This window comes from Mytilus edulis, unplaced genomic scaffold, assembly GCF_963676685.1.
Source record: "Mytilus edulis unplaced genomic scaffold, xbMytEdul2.2 SCAFFOLD_307, whole genome shotgun sequence".
Classification (NCBI taxonomy): Eukaryota; Metazoa; Mollusca; class Bivalvia; order Mytilida; family Mytilidae; genus Mytilus; species Mytilus edulis.
In genome coordinates this window covers 1-14,375 of record NW_027268737.1, presented here as the reverse complement: position 1 = coordinate 14,375, position 14,375 = coordinate 1, and the positions used below count along the sequence as shown (strand labels likewise).

General features: G+C 35.6%; 11 non-coding genes across 11 annotated transcripts; all 11 read right to left on the bottom strand.

The window, feature by feature from the left end:
• Positions 1 to 203: 203 nt before the first annotated feature.
• LOC139508399 (U2 spliceosomal RNA) lies at positions 204 to 396 on the bottom strand. The gene has a single exon (XR_011661175.1). It is a non-coding gene; the product is annotated as a U2 spliceosomal RNA (small nuclear RNA).
• A 986-nt stretch (positions 397 to 1,382) lies between these two features.
• LOC139508398 (U2 spliceosomal RNA) lies at positions 1,383 to 1,575 on the bottom strand. Its single transcript, XR_011661174.1, has one exon. It is a non-coding gene; the product is annotated as a U2 spliceosomal RNA (small nuclear RNA).
• A 986-nt stretch (positions 1,576 to 2,561) lies between these two features.
• Positions 2,562 to 2,754, bottom strand: LOC139508397 (U2 spliceosomal RNA). Its single transcript, XR_011661173.1, has one exon. It is a non-coding gene; the product is annotated as a U2 spliceosomal RNA (small nuclear RNA).
• A 986-nt stretch (positions 2,755 to 3,740) lies between these two features.
• Positions 3,741 to 3,933, bottom strand: LOC139508396 (U2 spliceosomal RNA). The gene has a single exon (XR_011661172.1). It is a non-coding gene; the product is annotated as a U2 spliceosomal RNA (small nuclear RNA).
• Positions 3,934 to 4,919: 986 nt separating this feature from the next.
• On the bottom strand, positions 4,920 to 5,112 carry LOC139508394 (U2 spliceosomal RNA). The gene has a single exon (XR_011661171.1). It is a non-coding gene; the product is annotated as a U2 spliceosomal RNA (small nuclear RNA).
• A 986-nt stretch (positions 5,113 to 6,098) lies between these two features.
• Positions 6,099 to 6,289, bottom strand: LOC139508433 (U2 spliceosomal RNA). Its single transcript, XR_011661209.1, has one exon. It is a non-coding gene; the product is annotated as a U2 spliceosomal RNA (small nuclear RNA).
• Positions 6,290 to 9,020: 2,731 nt separating this feature from the next.
• Positions 9,021 to 9,213, bottom strand: LOC139508434 (U2 spliceosomal RNA). Its single transcript, XR_011661211.1, has one exon. It is a non-coding gene; the product is annotated as a U2 spliceosomal RNA (small nuclear RNA).
• A 986-nt stretch (positions 9,214 to 10,199) lies between these two features.
• Positions 10,200 to 10,392, bottom strand: LOC139508430 (U2 spliceosomal RNA). Its single transcript, XR_011661206.1, has one exon. It is a non-coding gene; the product is annotated as a U2 spliceosomal RNA (small nuclear RNA).
• Positions 10,393 to 11,378: 986 nt separating this feature from the next.
• Positions 11,379 to 11,571, bottom strand: LOC139508418 (U2 spliceosomal RNA). The gene has a single exon (XR_011661194.1). It is a non-coding gene; the product is annotated as a U2 spliceosomal RNA (small nuclear RNA).
• Positions 11,572 to 12,557: 986 nt separating this feature from the next.
• Positions 12,558 to 12,750, bottom strand: LOC139508405 (U2 spliceosomal RNA). The gene has a single exon (XR_011661182.1). It is a non-coding gene; the product is annotated as a U2 spliceosomal RNA (small nuclear RNA).
• A 986-nt stretch (positions 12,751 to 13,736) lies between these two features.
• LOC139508393 (U2 spliceosomal RNA) lies at positions 13,737 to 13,929 on the bottom strand. The gene has a single exon (XR_011661170.1). It is a non-coding gene; the product is annotated as a U2 spliceosomal RNA (small nuclear RNA).
• Positions 13,930 to 14,375: the final 446 nt, after the last annotated feature.

Here is a 14,375-nt window from a genome sequence, read left to right as displayed (position 1 = left end):
ATTTTACATGCACGAGAAGTAGAATGATTTACAACAATGAGTAAAACTATACAATTTACGCAAACTCCTTAAATAAGAAAGATATATAGAAAAAGTACACATGTAGTGCTCAGTGAAAAGCATTAGAGAATATTTTACTGGGGCTGTTTCGCAGGCTATTGAAGGGAAAGCTATTTTTCTATTTTAATTTTCTCCCCAAACAGGGGGAGTGAGCCGATCCTGGAGGTACTGCAATACCAGGCCAACTCGTGGCAAGAGCGGTGCAAGCACCTAACATCTCACCTAGTTGCAAAAATCAGTTTAATATCGAAGTACCCACATGGGGTACGTATCAGATATTAAGCTGATAAGAACAGATACTACACTTTGATCTTAGCCAAAAGGCCGAGAAGCGATACTCAAATCTTTCCGAGTTTCCAAAGCCTACAAATCCTATTTCTTACTCAAACACGGTGTTTTAATTTTAACCAAAGCTACACAAATTTTGCAAATTTATATACAAAAAGCACACGAAACACGAGATCTTGCTTTGCTTCAAATACCTGACAGCATGAAACGATTTCTGCATGACAAAACGGGTGTGAAAATAAAAAGCGGCTTGTGAAATACGGCAAGTCGCCAGAATATATTTTTAAACGTATAACATACGTATACGTATTTAATCTTAATCGAACGAAATAACATGATCATGTTGATTCATCCTAGGTCCGACGAACGCAGTTTTTAAAGCCTAGGAAATTTCATTAATCAGAAAATAAATTCAACGCTTTTTCACAATCAGCACGGACTTTTCACTGTCTCGTTTAGTTAACACAAACATAAACAGTTCACCTGTTCTATTTTTTAAAGGAATTGACCGGTACAGCAATTTTTAAATAAATTTCAGAAGGAGGAAAAAACTTACCGGCCGACTGCAGTTTCCATCGTTTGCCCTCGTTCTGAGGCGACGTCGCTATTAACGATGATTGAAACAGTAGAAGGGGACGTAATTCTTTTCCCCGCGTTTTTCCGTAACGCTAAAAATTTATAGAGTTTCTTTTTAGGAACGAGAATACATTAATACACTGACATGTGCTGTTATAAATACAAGCAAGCGACAACAAAAATATTACATTACAAGAAAAGAAAAGAACTTTTTAGAGAACAGACATAAAAAAGAAAAAAAAGAAAATGCAACTTATTTTACATGCACGAGAAGTAGAATGATTTACAACAATGAGTAAAACTATACAATTTACGCAAACTCCTTAAATAAGAAAGATATATAGAAAAAGTACACATGTAGTGCTCAGTGAAAAGCATTAGAGAATATTTTACTGGGGCTGTTTCGCAGGCTATTGAAGGGAAAGCTATTTTTCTATTTTAATTTTCTCCCCAAACAGGGGGAGTGAGCCGATCCTGGAGGTACTGCAATACCAGGCCAACTCGTGGCAAGAGCGGTGCAAGCACCTAACATCTCACCTAGTTGCAAAAATCAGTTTAATATCGAAGTACCCACATGGGGTACGTATCAGATATTAAGCTGATAAGAACAGATACTACACTTTGATCTTAGCCAAAAGGCCGAGAAGCGATACTCAAATCTTTCCGAGTTTCCAAAGCCTACAAATCCTATTTCTTACTCAAACACGGTGTTTTAATTTTAACCAAAGCTACACAAATTTTGCAAATTTATATACAAAAAGCACACGAAACACGAGATCTTGCTTTGCTTCAAATACCTGACAGCATGAAACGATTTCTGCATGACAAAACGGGTGTGAAAATAAAAAGCGGCTTGTGAAATACGGCAAGTCGCCAGAATATATTTTTAAACGTATAACATACGTATACGTATTTAATCTTAATCGAACGAAATAACATGATCATGTTGATTCATCCTAGGTCCGACGAACGCAGTTTTTAAAGCCTAGGAAATTTCATTAATCAGAAAATAAATTCAACGCTTTTTCACAATCAGCACGGACTTTTCACTGTCTCGTTTAGTTAACACAAACATAAACAGTTCACCTGTTCTATTTTTTAAAGGAATTGACCGGTACAGCAATTTTTAAATAAATTTCAGAAGGAGGAAAAAACTTACCGGCCGACTGCAGTTTCCATCGTTTGCCCTCGTTCTGAGGCGACGTCGCTATTAACGATGATTGAAACAGTAGAAGGGGACGTAATTCTTTTCCCCGCGTTTTTCCGTAACGCTAAAAATTTATAGAGTTTCTTTTTAGGAACGAGAATACATTAATACACTGACATGTGCTGTTATAAATACAAGCAAGCGACAACAAAAATATTACATTACAAGAAAAGAAAAGAACTTTTTAGAGAACAGACATAAAAAAGAAAAAAAAGAAAATGCAACTTATTTTACATGCACGAGAAGTAGAATGATTTACAACAATGAGTAAAACTATACAATTTACGCAAACTCCTTAAATAAGAAAGATATATAGAAAAAGTACACATGTAGTGCTCAGTGAAAAGCATTAGAGAATATTTTACTGGGGCTGTTTCGCAGGCTATTGAAGGGAAAGCTATTTTTCTATTTTAATTTTCTCCCCAAACAGGGGGAGTGAGCCGATCCTGGAGGTACTGCAATACCAGGCCAACTCGTGGCAAGAGCGGTGCAAGCACCTAACATCTCACCTAGTTGCAAAAATCAGTTTAATATCGAAGTACCCACATGGGGTACGTATCAGATATTAAGCTGATAAGAACAGATACTACACTTTGATCTTAGCCAAAAGGCCGAGAAGCGATACTCAAATCTTTCCGAGTTTCCAAAGCCTACAAATCCTATTTCTTACTCAAACACGGTGTTTTAATTTTAACCAAAGCTACACAAATTTTGCAAATTTATATACAAAAAGCACACGAAACACGAGATCTTGCTTTGCTTCAAATACCTGACAGCATGAAACGATTTCTGCATGACAAAACGGGTGTGAAAATAAAAAGCGGCTTGTGAAATACGGCAAGTCGCCAGAATATATTTTTAAACGTATAACATACGTATACGTATTTAATCTTAATCGAACGAAATAACATGATCATGTTGATTCATCCTAGGTCCGACGAACGCAGTTTTTAAAGCCTAGGAAATTTCATTAATCAGAAAATAAATTCAACGCTTTTTCACAATCAGCACGGACTTTTCACTGTCTCGTTTAGTTAACACAAACATAAACAGTTCACCTGTTCTATTTTTTAAAGGAATTGACCGGTACAGCAATTTTTAAATAAATTTCAGAAGGAGGAAAAAACTTACCGGCCGACTGCAGTTTCCATCGTTTGCCCTCGTTCTGAGGCGACGTCGCTATTAACGATGATTGAAACAGTAGAAGGGGACGTAATTCTTTTCCCCGCGTTTTTCCGTAACGCTAAAAATTTATAGAGTTTCTTTTTAGGAACGAGAATACATTAATACACTGACATGTGCTGTTATAAATACAAGCAAGCGACAACAAAAATATTACATTACAAGAAAAGAAAAGAACTTTTTAGAGAACAGACATAAAAAAGAAAAAAAAGAAAATGCAACTTATTTTACATGCACGAGAAGTAGAATGATTTACAACAATGAGTAAAACTATACAATTTACGCAAACTCCTTAAATAAGAAAGATATATAGAAAAAGTACACATGTAGTGCTCAGTGAAAAGCATTAGAGAATATTTTACTGGGGCTGTTTCGCAGGCTATTGAAGGGAAAGCTATTTTTCTATTTTAATTTTCTCCCCAAACAGGGGGAGTGAGCCGATCCTGGAGGTACTGCAATACCAGGCCAACTCGTGGCAAGAGCGGTGCAAGCACCTAACATCTCACCTAGTTGCAAAAATCAGTTTAATATCGAAGTACCCACATGGGGTACGTATCAGATATTAAGCTGATAAGAACAGATACTACACTTTGATCTTAGCCAAAAGGCCGAGAAGCGATACTCAAATCTTTCCGAGTTTCCAAAGCCTACAAATCCTATTTCTTACTCAAACACGGTGTTTTAATTTTAACCAAAGCTACACAAATTTTGCAAATTTATATACAAAAAGCACACGAAACACGAGATCTTGCTTTGCTTCAAATACCTGACAGCATGAAACGATTTCTGCATGACAAAACGGGTGTGAAAATAAAAAGCGGCTTGTGAAATACGGCAAGTCGCCAGAATATATTTTTAAACGTATAACATACGTATACGTATTTAATCTTAATCGAACGAAATAACATGATCATGTTGATTCATCCTAGGTCCGACGAACGCAGTTTTTAAAGCCTAGGAAATTTCATTAATCAGAAAATAAATTCAACGCTTTTTCACAATCAGCACGGACTTTTCACTGTCTCGTTTAGTTAACACAAACATAAACAGTTCACCTGTTCTATTTTTTAAAGGAATTGACCGGTACAGCAATTTTTAAATAAATTTCAGAAGGAGGAAAAAACTTACCGGCCGACTGCAGTTTCCATCGTTTGCCCTCGTTCTGAGGCGACGTCGCTATTAACGATGATTGAAACAGTAGAAGGGGACGTAATTCTTTTCCCCGCGTTTTTCCGTAACGCTAAAAATTTATAGAGTTTCTTTTTAGGAACGAGAATACATTAATACACTGACATGTGCTGTTATAAATACAAGCAAGCGACAACAAAAATATTACATTACAAGAAAAGAAAAGAACTTTTTAGAGAACAGACATAAAAAAGAAAAAAAAGAAAATGCAACTTATTTTACATGCACGAGAAGTAGAATGATTTACAACAATGAGTAAAACTATACAATTTACGCAAACTCCTTAAATAAGAAAGATATATAGAAAAAGTACACATGTAGTGCTCAGTGAAAAGCATTAGAGAATATTTTACTGGGGCTGTTTCGCAGGCTATTGAAGGGAAAGCTATTTTTCTATTTTAATTTTCTCCCCAAACAGGGGGAGTGAGCCGATCCTGGAGGTACTGCAATACCAGGCCAACTCGTGGCAAGAGCGGTGCAAGCACCTAACATCTCACCTAGTTGCAAAAATCAGTTTAATATCGAAGTACCCACATGGGGTACGTATCAGATATTAAGCTGATAAGAACAGATACTACACTTTGATCTTAGCCAAAAGGCCGAGAAGCGATACTCAAATCTTTCCGAGTTTCCAAAGCCTACAAATCCTATTTCTTACTCAAACACGGTGTTTTAATTTTAACCAAAGCTACACAAATTTTGCAAATTTATATACAAAAAGCACACGAAACACGAGATCTTGCTTTGCTTCAAATACCTGACAGCATGAAACGATTTCTGCATGACAAAACGGGTGTGAAAATAAAAAGCGGCTTGTGAAATACGGCAAGTCGCCAGAATATATTTTTAAACGTATAACATACGTATACGTATTTAATCTTAATCGAACGAAATAACATGATCATGTTGATTCATCCTAGGTCCGACGAACGCAGTTTTTAAAGCCTAGGAAATTTCATTAATCAGAAAATAAATTCAACGCTTTTTCACAATCAGCACGGACTTTTCACTGTCTCGTTTAGTTAACACAAACATAAACAGTTCACCTGTTCTATTTTTTAAAGGAATTGACCGGTACAGCAATTTTTAAATAAATTTCAGAAGGAGGAAAAAACTTACCGGCCGACTGCAGTTTCCATCGTTTGCCCTCGTTCTGAGGCGACGTCGCTATTAACGATGATTGAAACAGTAGAAGGGGACGTAATTCTTTTCCCCGCGTTTTTCCGTAACGCTAAAAATTTATAGAGTTTCTTTTTAGGAACGAGAATACATTAATACACTGACATGTGCTGTTATAAATACAAGCAAGCGACAACAAAAATATTACATTACAAGAAAAGAAAAGAACTTTTTAGAGAACAGACATAAAAAAGAAAAAAAAGAAAATGCAACTTATTTTACATGCACGAGAAGTAGAATGATTTACAACAATGAGTAAAACTATACAATTTACGCAAACTCCTTAAATAAGAAAGATATATAGAAAAAGTACACATGTAGTGCTCAGTGAAAAGCATTAGAGAATATTTTACTGGGGCTGTTTCGCAGGCTATTGAAGGGAAAGCTATTTTTCTATTTTAATTTTCTCCCCAAACAGGGGGAGTGAGCCGATCCTGGAGGTACTGCAATACCAGGCCAACTCGTGGCAAGAGCGGTGCAAGCACCTAACATCTCACCTAGTTGCAAAAATCAGTTTAATATCGAAGTACCCACATGGGGTACGTATCAGATATTAAGCTGATAAGAACAGATACTTTTTATATTTCAAACATTTTATTAATAATAGATATCAAATACTATATTGATTACAATCAATAGTTAAAATCATTTATCACAGATAATACGATTGTAACTCAATAATGAAAAAGTCCCTGAAATTACTTATATTCAAATACTTTTAGTTTTAAATGAAATTACCAAAAATAAATTTACATGAAATCTATTTTCAAAACCCCTAAATAATTACTGAAAACCCCCCAATTTATAAATAAACAAACAAAGTGTTTTAAATTCCTTTTACAAATCTATATATAAACTTTCCTTTAAATACTTTACCTTTATTATTAAAACCAGTTTTTGTAAACTAGTATTATTTTTAACTTTAACTATAAATAAACATCATACGATAAATTTTACCTATAATGTTTACCTTTAACCAAATCAAAATACAAAATACATATATATTTATAAGTGATTACTTTTAAACAACAAAATCAATATCGTACACACACAACCCACTAAAGTCCATAATGCATTGTCATGTGTGCCACGATAGTTACTTATACCTTTAAATATTTAACTGAACTGTTTTCAAAACAACATGTAATAATACATTTTAAAGTTAATCTTTATATAAAAAATAAGAAGGACTTACTTCAACCTCATAATTTTTAAATTTCTTTGAATCCTTAAAACTGTCTTGTATTAACTGTCTATGTTTTTTCCTATCCGGTTCTCCGCCTATTATGTAATATAAAGCTCCAGCATTATAAATAAACGATACTAGCATATCATGTTCATCTATGCGACCTACGGCCGGCTCAACTTTGCCTGAGTCCCTTCTAATAAACCTAAGTTGACAATGTTCCTTTTTGACCGATGCTACTTTTCTCTTTTTGCCACTAACAACTGTGAATGTTTTATCTACAGAAAGATCCTCCGGTTCTGGAGCCCTGTCAGACCAAAACTTGGAACTTGACGAGGACTTATCGGTATCCACGGTATCTGATAAAACGGGGGAAGTAACCACGGTATCTGGTGTAACGGAAGTAATATCCACGGTATCTGATGTAACGGGGGAATTATCCATGGTATCATCTATGACTAACGGTATCTCATCACTTATGTCACTGATTTGTGTCTCTGGTATTGAGACTTCTTCCAACGGTACGGTTTCCTTTTTGCCTAACGGACAGTTCCTACGTATATGTCCCACAGTATTACACTTAAGGCATAACGGTGCCCTACCAACAACGGTAAGTAAACAGTCTTTCCCAGCCACTTTTGTACGGTACGGTAACGACTTAATATCCTGTTCCGATATTTCCAACGTAACTTTAATGTTTCCATTACAAAACTTAACTCCCTCTGAAGTCTCCTTTTCATGAGCACAACTTACAACTTTGCCAAACTGTTCTAGATAAGATATAACTGTATTCCGCTTTATCCACAAAGGAAGCCACAGAACCTTTAACAACACTGTACTTTTGTCTGCACGACTAACGGTGACTTTAGTATCCAACGATGTAAAGTCTGAACCTATAACTTTGTCAGCAACATTAACATCACTAAAGGTTGCATACCACGTACCACCAATATCCACTTTAAATATACCTTCTATAGCTTCCGGATTAATTAAGTTCTTTAAAATACGAAGAATCCAGGTACGTGTGTTCACTGGTGATCCATCCGAAAACGTAAACTTTGCACTTAGTCTAAGAATATCATAATCCACATTTTCCATTTTAACAAAATAACTTTACACTTTAAACTTTCTACTCGCTATAATCTTTGCCAAAAGGCCGAGAAGCGATACTCAAATCTTTCCGAGTTTCCAAAGCCTACAAATCCTATTTCTTACTCAAACACGGTGTTTTAATTTTAACCAAAGCTACACAAATTTTGCAAATTTATATACAAAAAGCACACGAAACACGAGATCTTGCTTTGCTTCAAATACCTGACAGCATGAAACGATTTCTGCATGACAAAACGGGTGTGAAAATAAAAAGCGGCTTGTGAAATACGGCAAGTCGCCAGAATATATTTTTAAACGTATAACATACGTATACGTATTTAATCTTAATCGAACGAAATAACATGATCATGTTGATTCATCCTAGGTCCGACGAACGCAGTTTTTAAAGCCTAGGAAATTTCATTAATCAGAAAATAAATTCAACGCTTTTTCACAATCAGCACGGACTTTTCACTGTCTCGTTTAGTTAACACAAACATAAACAGTTCACCTGTTCTATTTTTTAAAGGAATTGACCGGTACAGCAATTTTTAAATAAATTTCAGAAGGAGGAAAAAACTTACCGGCCGACTGCAGTTTCCATCGTTTGCCCTCGTTCTGAGGCGACGTCGCTATTAACGATGATTGAAACAGTAGAAGGGGACGTAATTCTTTTCCCCGCGTTTTTCCGTAACGCTAAAAATTTATAGAGTTTCTTTTTAGGAACGAGAATACATTAATACACTGACATGTGCTGTTATAAATACAAGCAAGCGACAACAAAAATATTACATTACAAGAAAAGAAAAGAACTTTTTAGAGAACAGACATAAAAAAGAAAAAAAAGAAAATGCAACTTATTTTACATGCACGAGAAGTAGAATGATTTACAACAATGAGTAAAACTATACAATTTACGCAAACTCCTTAAATAAGAAAGATATATAGAAAAAGTACACATGTAGTGCTCAGTGAAAAGCATTAGAGAATATTTTACTGGGGCTGTTTCGCAGGCTATTGAAGGGAAAGCTATTTTTCTATTTTAATTTTCTCCCCAAACAGGGGGAGTGAGCCGATCCTGGAGGTACTGCAATACCAGGCCAACTCGTGGCAAGAGCGGTGCAAGCACCTAACATCTCACCTAGTTGCAAAAATCAGTTTAATATCGAAGTACCCACATGGGGTACGTATCAGATATTAAGCTGATAAGAACAGATACTACACTTTGATCTTAGCCAAAAGGCCGAGAAGCGATACTCAAATCTTTCCGAGTTTCCAAAGCCTACAAATCCTATTTCTTACTCAAACACGGTGTTTTAATTTTAACCAAAGCTACACAAATTTTGCAAATTTATATACAAAAAGCACACGAAACACGAGATCTTGCTTTGCTTCAAATACCTGACAGCATGAAACGATTTCTGCATGACAAAACGGGTGTGAAAATAAAAAGCGGCTTGTGAAATACGGCAAGTCGCCAGAATATATTTTTAAACGTATAACATACGTATACGTATTTAATCTTAATCGAACGAAATAACATGATCATGTTGATTCATCCTAGGTCCGACGAACGCAGTTTTTAAAGCCTAGGAAATTTCATTAATCAGAAAATAAATTCAACGCTTTTTCACAATCAGCACGGACTTTTCACTGTCTCGTTTAGTTAACACAAACATAAACAGTTCACCTGTTCTATTTTTTAAAGGAATTGACCGGTACAGCAATTTTTAAATAAATTTCAGAAGGAGGAAAAAACTTACCGGCCGACTGCAGTTTCCATCGTTTGCCCTCGTTCTGAGGCGACGTCGCTATTAACGATGATTGAAACAGTAGAAGGGGACGTAATTCTTTTCCCCGCGTTTTTCCGTAACGCTAAAAATTTATAGAGTTTCTTTTTAGGAACGAGAATACATTAATACACTGACATGTGCTGTTATAAATACAAGCAAGCGACAACAAAAATATTACATTACAAGAAAAGAAAAGAACTTTTTAGAGAACAGACATAAAAAAGAAAAAAAAGAAAATGCAACTTATTTTACATGCACGAGAAGTAGAATGATTTACAACAATGAGTAAAACTATACAATTTACGCAAACTCCTTAAATAAGAAAGATATATAGAAAAAGTACACATGTAGTGCTCAGTGAAAAGCATTAGAGAATATTTTACTGGGGCTGTTTCGCAGGCTATTGAAGGGAAAGCTATTTTTCTATTTTAATTTTCTCCCCAAACAGGGGGAGTGAGCCGATCCTGGAGGTACTGCAATACCAGGCCAACTCGTGGCAAGAGCGGTGCAAGCACCTAACATCTCACCTAGTTGCAAAAATCAGTTTAATATCGAAGTACCCACATGGGGTACGTATCAGATATTAAGCTGATAAGAACAGATACTACACTTTGATCTTAGCCAAAAGGCCGAGAAGCGATACTCAAATCTTTCCGAGTTTCCAAAGCCTACAAATCCTATTTCTTACTCAAACACGGTGTTTTAATTTTAACCAAAGCTACACAAATTTTGCAAATTTATATACAAAAAGCACACGAAACACGAGATCTTGCTTTGCTTCAAATACCTGACAGCATGAAACGATTTCTGCATGACAAAACGGGTGTGAAAATAAAAAGCGGCTTGTGAAATACGGCAAGTCGCCAGAATATATTTTTAAACGTATAACATACGTATACGTATTTAATCTTAATCGAACGAAATAACATGATCATGTTGATTCATCCTAGGTCCGACGAACGCAGTTTTTAAAGCCTAGGAAATTTCATTAATCAGAAAATAAATTCAACGCTTTTTCACAATCAGCACGGACTTTTCACTGTCTCGTTTAGTTAACACAAACATAAACAGTTCACCTGTTCTATTTTTTAAAGGAATTGACCGGTACAGCAATTTTTAAATAAATTTCAGAAGGAGGAAAAAACTTACCGGCCGACTGCAGTTTCCATCGTTTGCCCTCGTTCTGAGGCGACGTCGCTATTAACGATGATTGAAACAGTAGAAGGGGACGTAATTCTTTTCCCCGCGTTTTTCCGTAACGCTAAAAATTTATAGAGTTTCTTTTTAGGAACGAGAATACATTAATACACTGACATGTGCTGTTATAAATACAAGCAAGCGACAACAAAAATATTACATTACAAGAAAAGAAAAGAACTTTTTAGAGAACAGACATAAAAAAGAAAAAAAAGAAAATGCAACTTATTTTACATGCACGAGAAGTAGAATGATTTACAACAATGAGTAAAACTATACAATTTACGCAAACTCCTTAAATAAGAAAGATATATAGAAAAAGTACACATGTAGTGCTCAGTGAAAAGCATTAGAGAATATTTTACTGGGGCTGTTTCGCAGGCTATTGAAGGGAAAGCTATTTTTCTATTTTAATTTTCTCCCCAAACAGGGGGAGTGAGCCGATCCTGGAGGTACTGCAATACCAGGCCAACTCGTGGCAAGAGCGGTGCAAGCACCTAACATCTCACCTAGTTGCAAAAATCAGTTTAATATCGAAGTACCCACATGGGGTACGTATCAGATATTAAGCTGATAAGAACAGATACTACACTTTGATCTTAGCCAAAAGGCCGAGAAGCGATACTCAAATCTTTCCGAGTTTCCAAAGCCTACAAATCCTATTTCTTACTCAAACACGGTGTTTTAATTTTAACCAAAGCTACACAAATTTTGCAAATTTATATACAAAAAGCACACGAAACACGAGATCTTGCTTTGCTTCAAATACCTGACAGCATGAAACGATTTCTGCATGACAAAACGGGTGTGAAAATAAAAAGCGGCTTGTGAAATACGGCAAGTCGCCAGAATATATTTTTAAACGTATAACATACGTATACGTATTTAATCTTAATCGAACGAAATAACATGATCATGTTGATTCATCCTAGGTCCGACGAACGCAGTTTTTAAAGCCTAGGAAATTTCATTAATCAGAAAATAAATTCAACGCTTTTTCACAATCAGCACGGACTTTTCACTGTCTCGTTTAGTTAACACAAACATAAACAGTTCACCTGTTCTATTTTTTAAAGGAATTGACCGGTACAGCAATTTTTAAATAAATTTCAGAAGGAGGAAAAAACTTACCGGCCGACTGCAGTTTCCATCGTTTGCCCTCGTTCTGAGGCGACGTCGCTATTAACGATGATTGAAACAGTAGAAGGGGACGTAATTCTTTTCCCCGCGTTTTTCCGTAACGCTAAAAATTTATAGAGTTTCTTTTTAGGAACGAGAATACATTAATACACTGACATGTGCTGTTATAAATACAAGCAAGCGACAACAAAAATATTACATTACAAGAAAAGAAAAGAACTTTTTAGAGAACAGACATAAAAAAGAAAAAAAAGAAAATGCAACTTATTTTACATGCACGAGAAGTAGAATGATTTACAACAATGAGTAAAACTATACAATTTACGCAAACTCCTTAAATAAGAAAGATATATAGAAAAAGTACACATGTAGTGCTCAGTGAAAAGCATTAGAGAATATTTTACTGGGGCTGTTTCGCAGGCTATTGAAGGGAAAGCTATTTTTCTATTTTAATTTTCTCCCCAAACAGGGGGAGTGAGCCGATCCTGGAGGTACTGCAATACCAGGCCAACTCGTGGCAAGAGCGGTGCAAGCACCTAACATCTCACCTAGTTGCAAAAATCAGTTTAATATCGAAGTACCCACATGGGGTACGTATCAGATATTAAGCTGATAAGAACAGATACTACACTTTGATCTTAGCCAAAAGGCCGAGAAGCGATACTCAAATCTTTCCGAGTTTCCAAAGCCTACAAATCCTATTTCTTACTCAAACACGGTGTTTTAATTTTAACCAAAGCTACACAAATTTTGCAAATTTATATACAAAAAGCACACGAAACACGAGATCTTGCTTTGCTTCAAATACCTGACAGCATGAAACGATTTCTGCATGACAAAACGGGTGTGAAAATAAAAAGCGGCTTGTGAAATACGGCAAGTCGCCAGAATATATTTTTAAACGTATAACATACGTATACGTATTTAATCTTAATCGAACGAAATAACATGATCATGTTGATTCATCCTAGGTCCGACGAACGCAGTTTTTAAAGCCTAGGAAATTTCATTAATCAGAAAATAAATTCAACGCTTTTTCACAATCAGCACGGACTTTTCACTGTCTCGTTTAGTTAACACAAACATAAACAGTTCACCTGTTCTATTTTTTAAAGGAATTGACCGGTACAGCAATTTTTAAATAAATTTCAGAAGGAGGAAAAAACTTACCGGCCGACTGCAGTTTCCATCGTTTGCCCTCGTTCTGAGGCGACGTCGCTATTAACGATGATTGAAACAGTAGAAGGGGACGTAATTCTTTTCCCCGCGTTTTTCCGTAACGCTAAAAATTTATAGAGTTTCTTTTTAGGAACGAGAATACATTAATACACTGACATGTGCTGTTATAAATACAAGCAAGCGACAACAAAAATATTACATTACAAGAAAAGAAAAGAACTTTTTAGAGAACAGACATAAAAAAGAAAAAAAAGAAAATGCAACTTATTTTACATGCACGAGAAGTAGAATGATTTACAACAATGAGTAAAACTATACAATTTACGCAAACTCCTTAAATAAGAAAGATATATAGAAAAAGTACACATGTAGTGCTCAGTGAAAAGCATTAGAGAATATTTTACTGGGGCTGTTTCGCAGGCTATTGAAGGGAAAGCTATTTTTCTATTTTAATTTTCTCCCCAAACAGGGGGAGTGAGCCGATCCTGGAGGTACTGCAATACCAGGCCAACTCGTGGCAAGAGCGGTGCAAGCACCTAACATCTCACCTAGTTGCAAAAATCAGTTTAATATCGAAGTACCCACATGGGGTACGTATCAGATATTAAGCTGATAAGAACAGATACTACACTTTGATCTTAGCCAAAAGGCCGAGAAGCGATACTCAAATCTTTCCGAGGTTTCCAAAGCCTACAAATCCTATTTCTTACTCAAACACGGTGTTTTAATTTTAACCAAAGCTACACAAATTTTGCAAATTTATATACAAAAAGCACACGAAACACGAGATCTTGCTTTGCTTCAAATACCTGACAGCATGAAACGATTTCTGCATGACAAAACGGGTGTGAAAATAAAAAGCGGCTTGTGAAATACGGCAAGTCGCCAGAATATATTTTTAAACGTATAACATACGTATACGTATTTAATCTTAATCGAACGAAATAACATGATCATGTTGATTCATCCTAGGTCCGACGAACGCAGTTTTTAAAGCCTAGGAAATTTCATTAATCAGAAAATAAATTCAACGCTTTTTCACAATCAGCACGGACTTTTCACTGTCTCGTTTAGTTAACACAAACATAAACAGTTCACCTGTTCTATT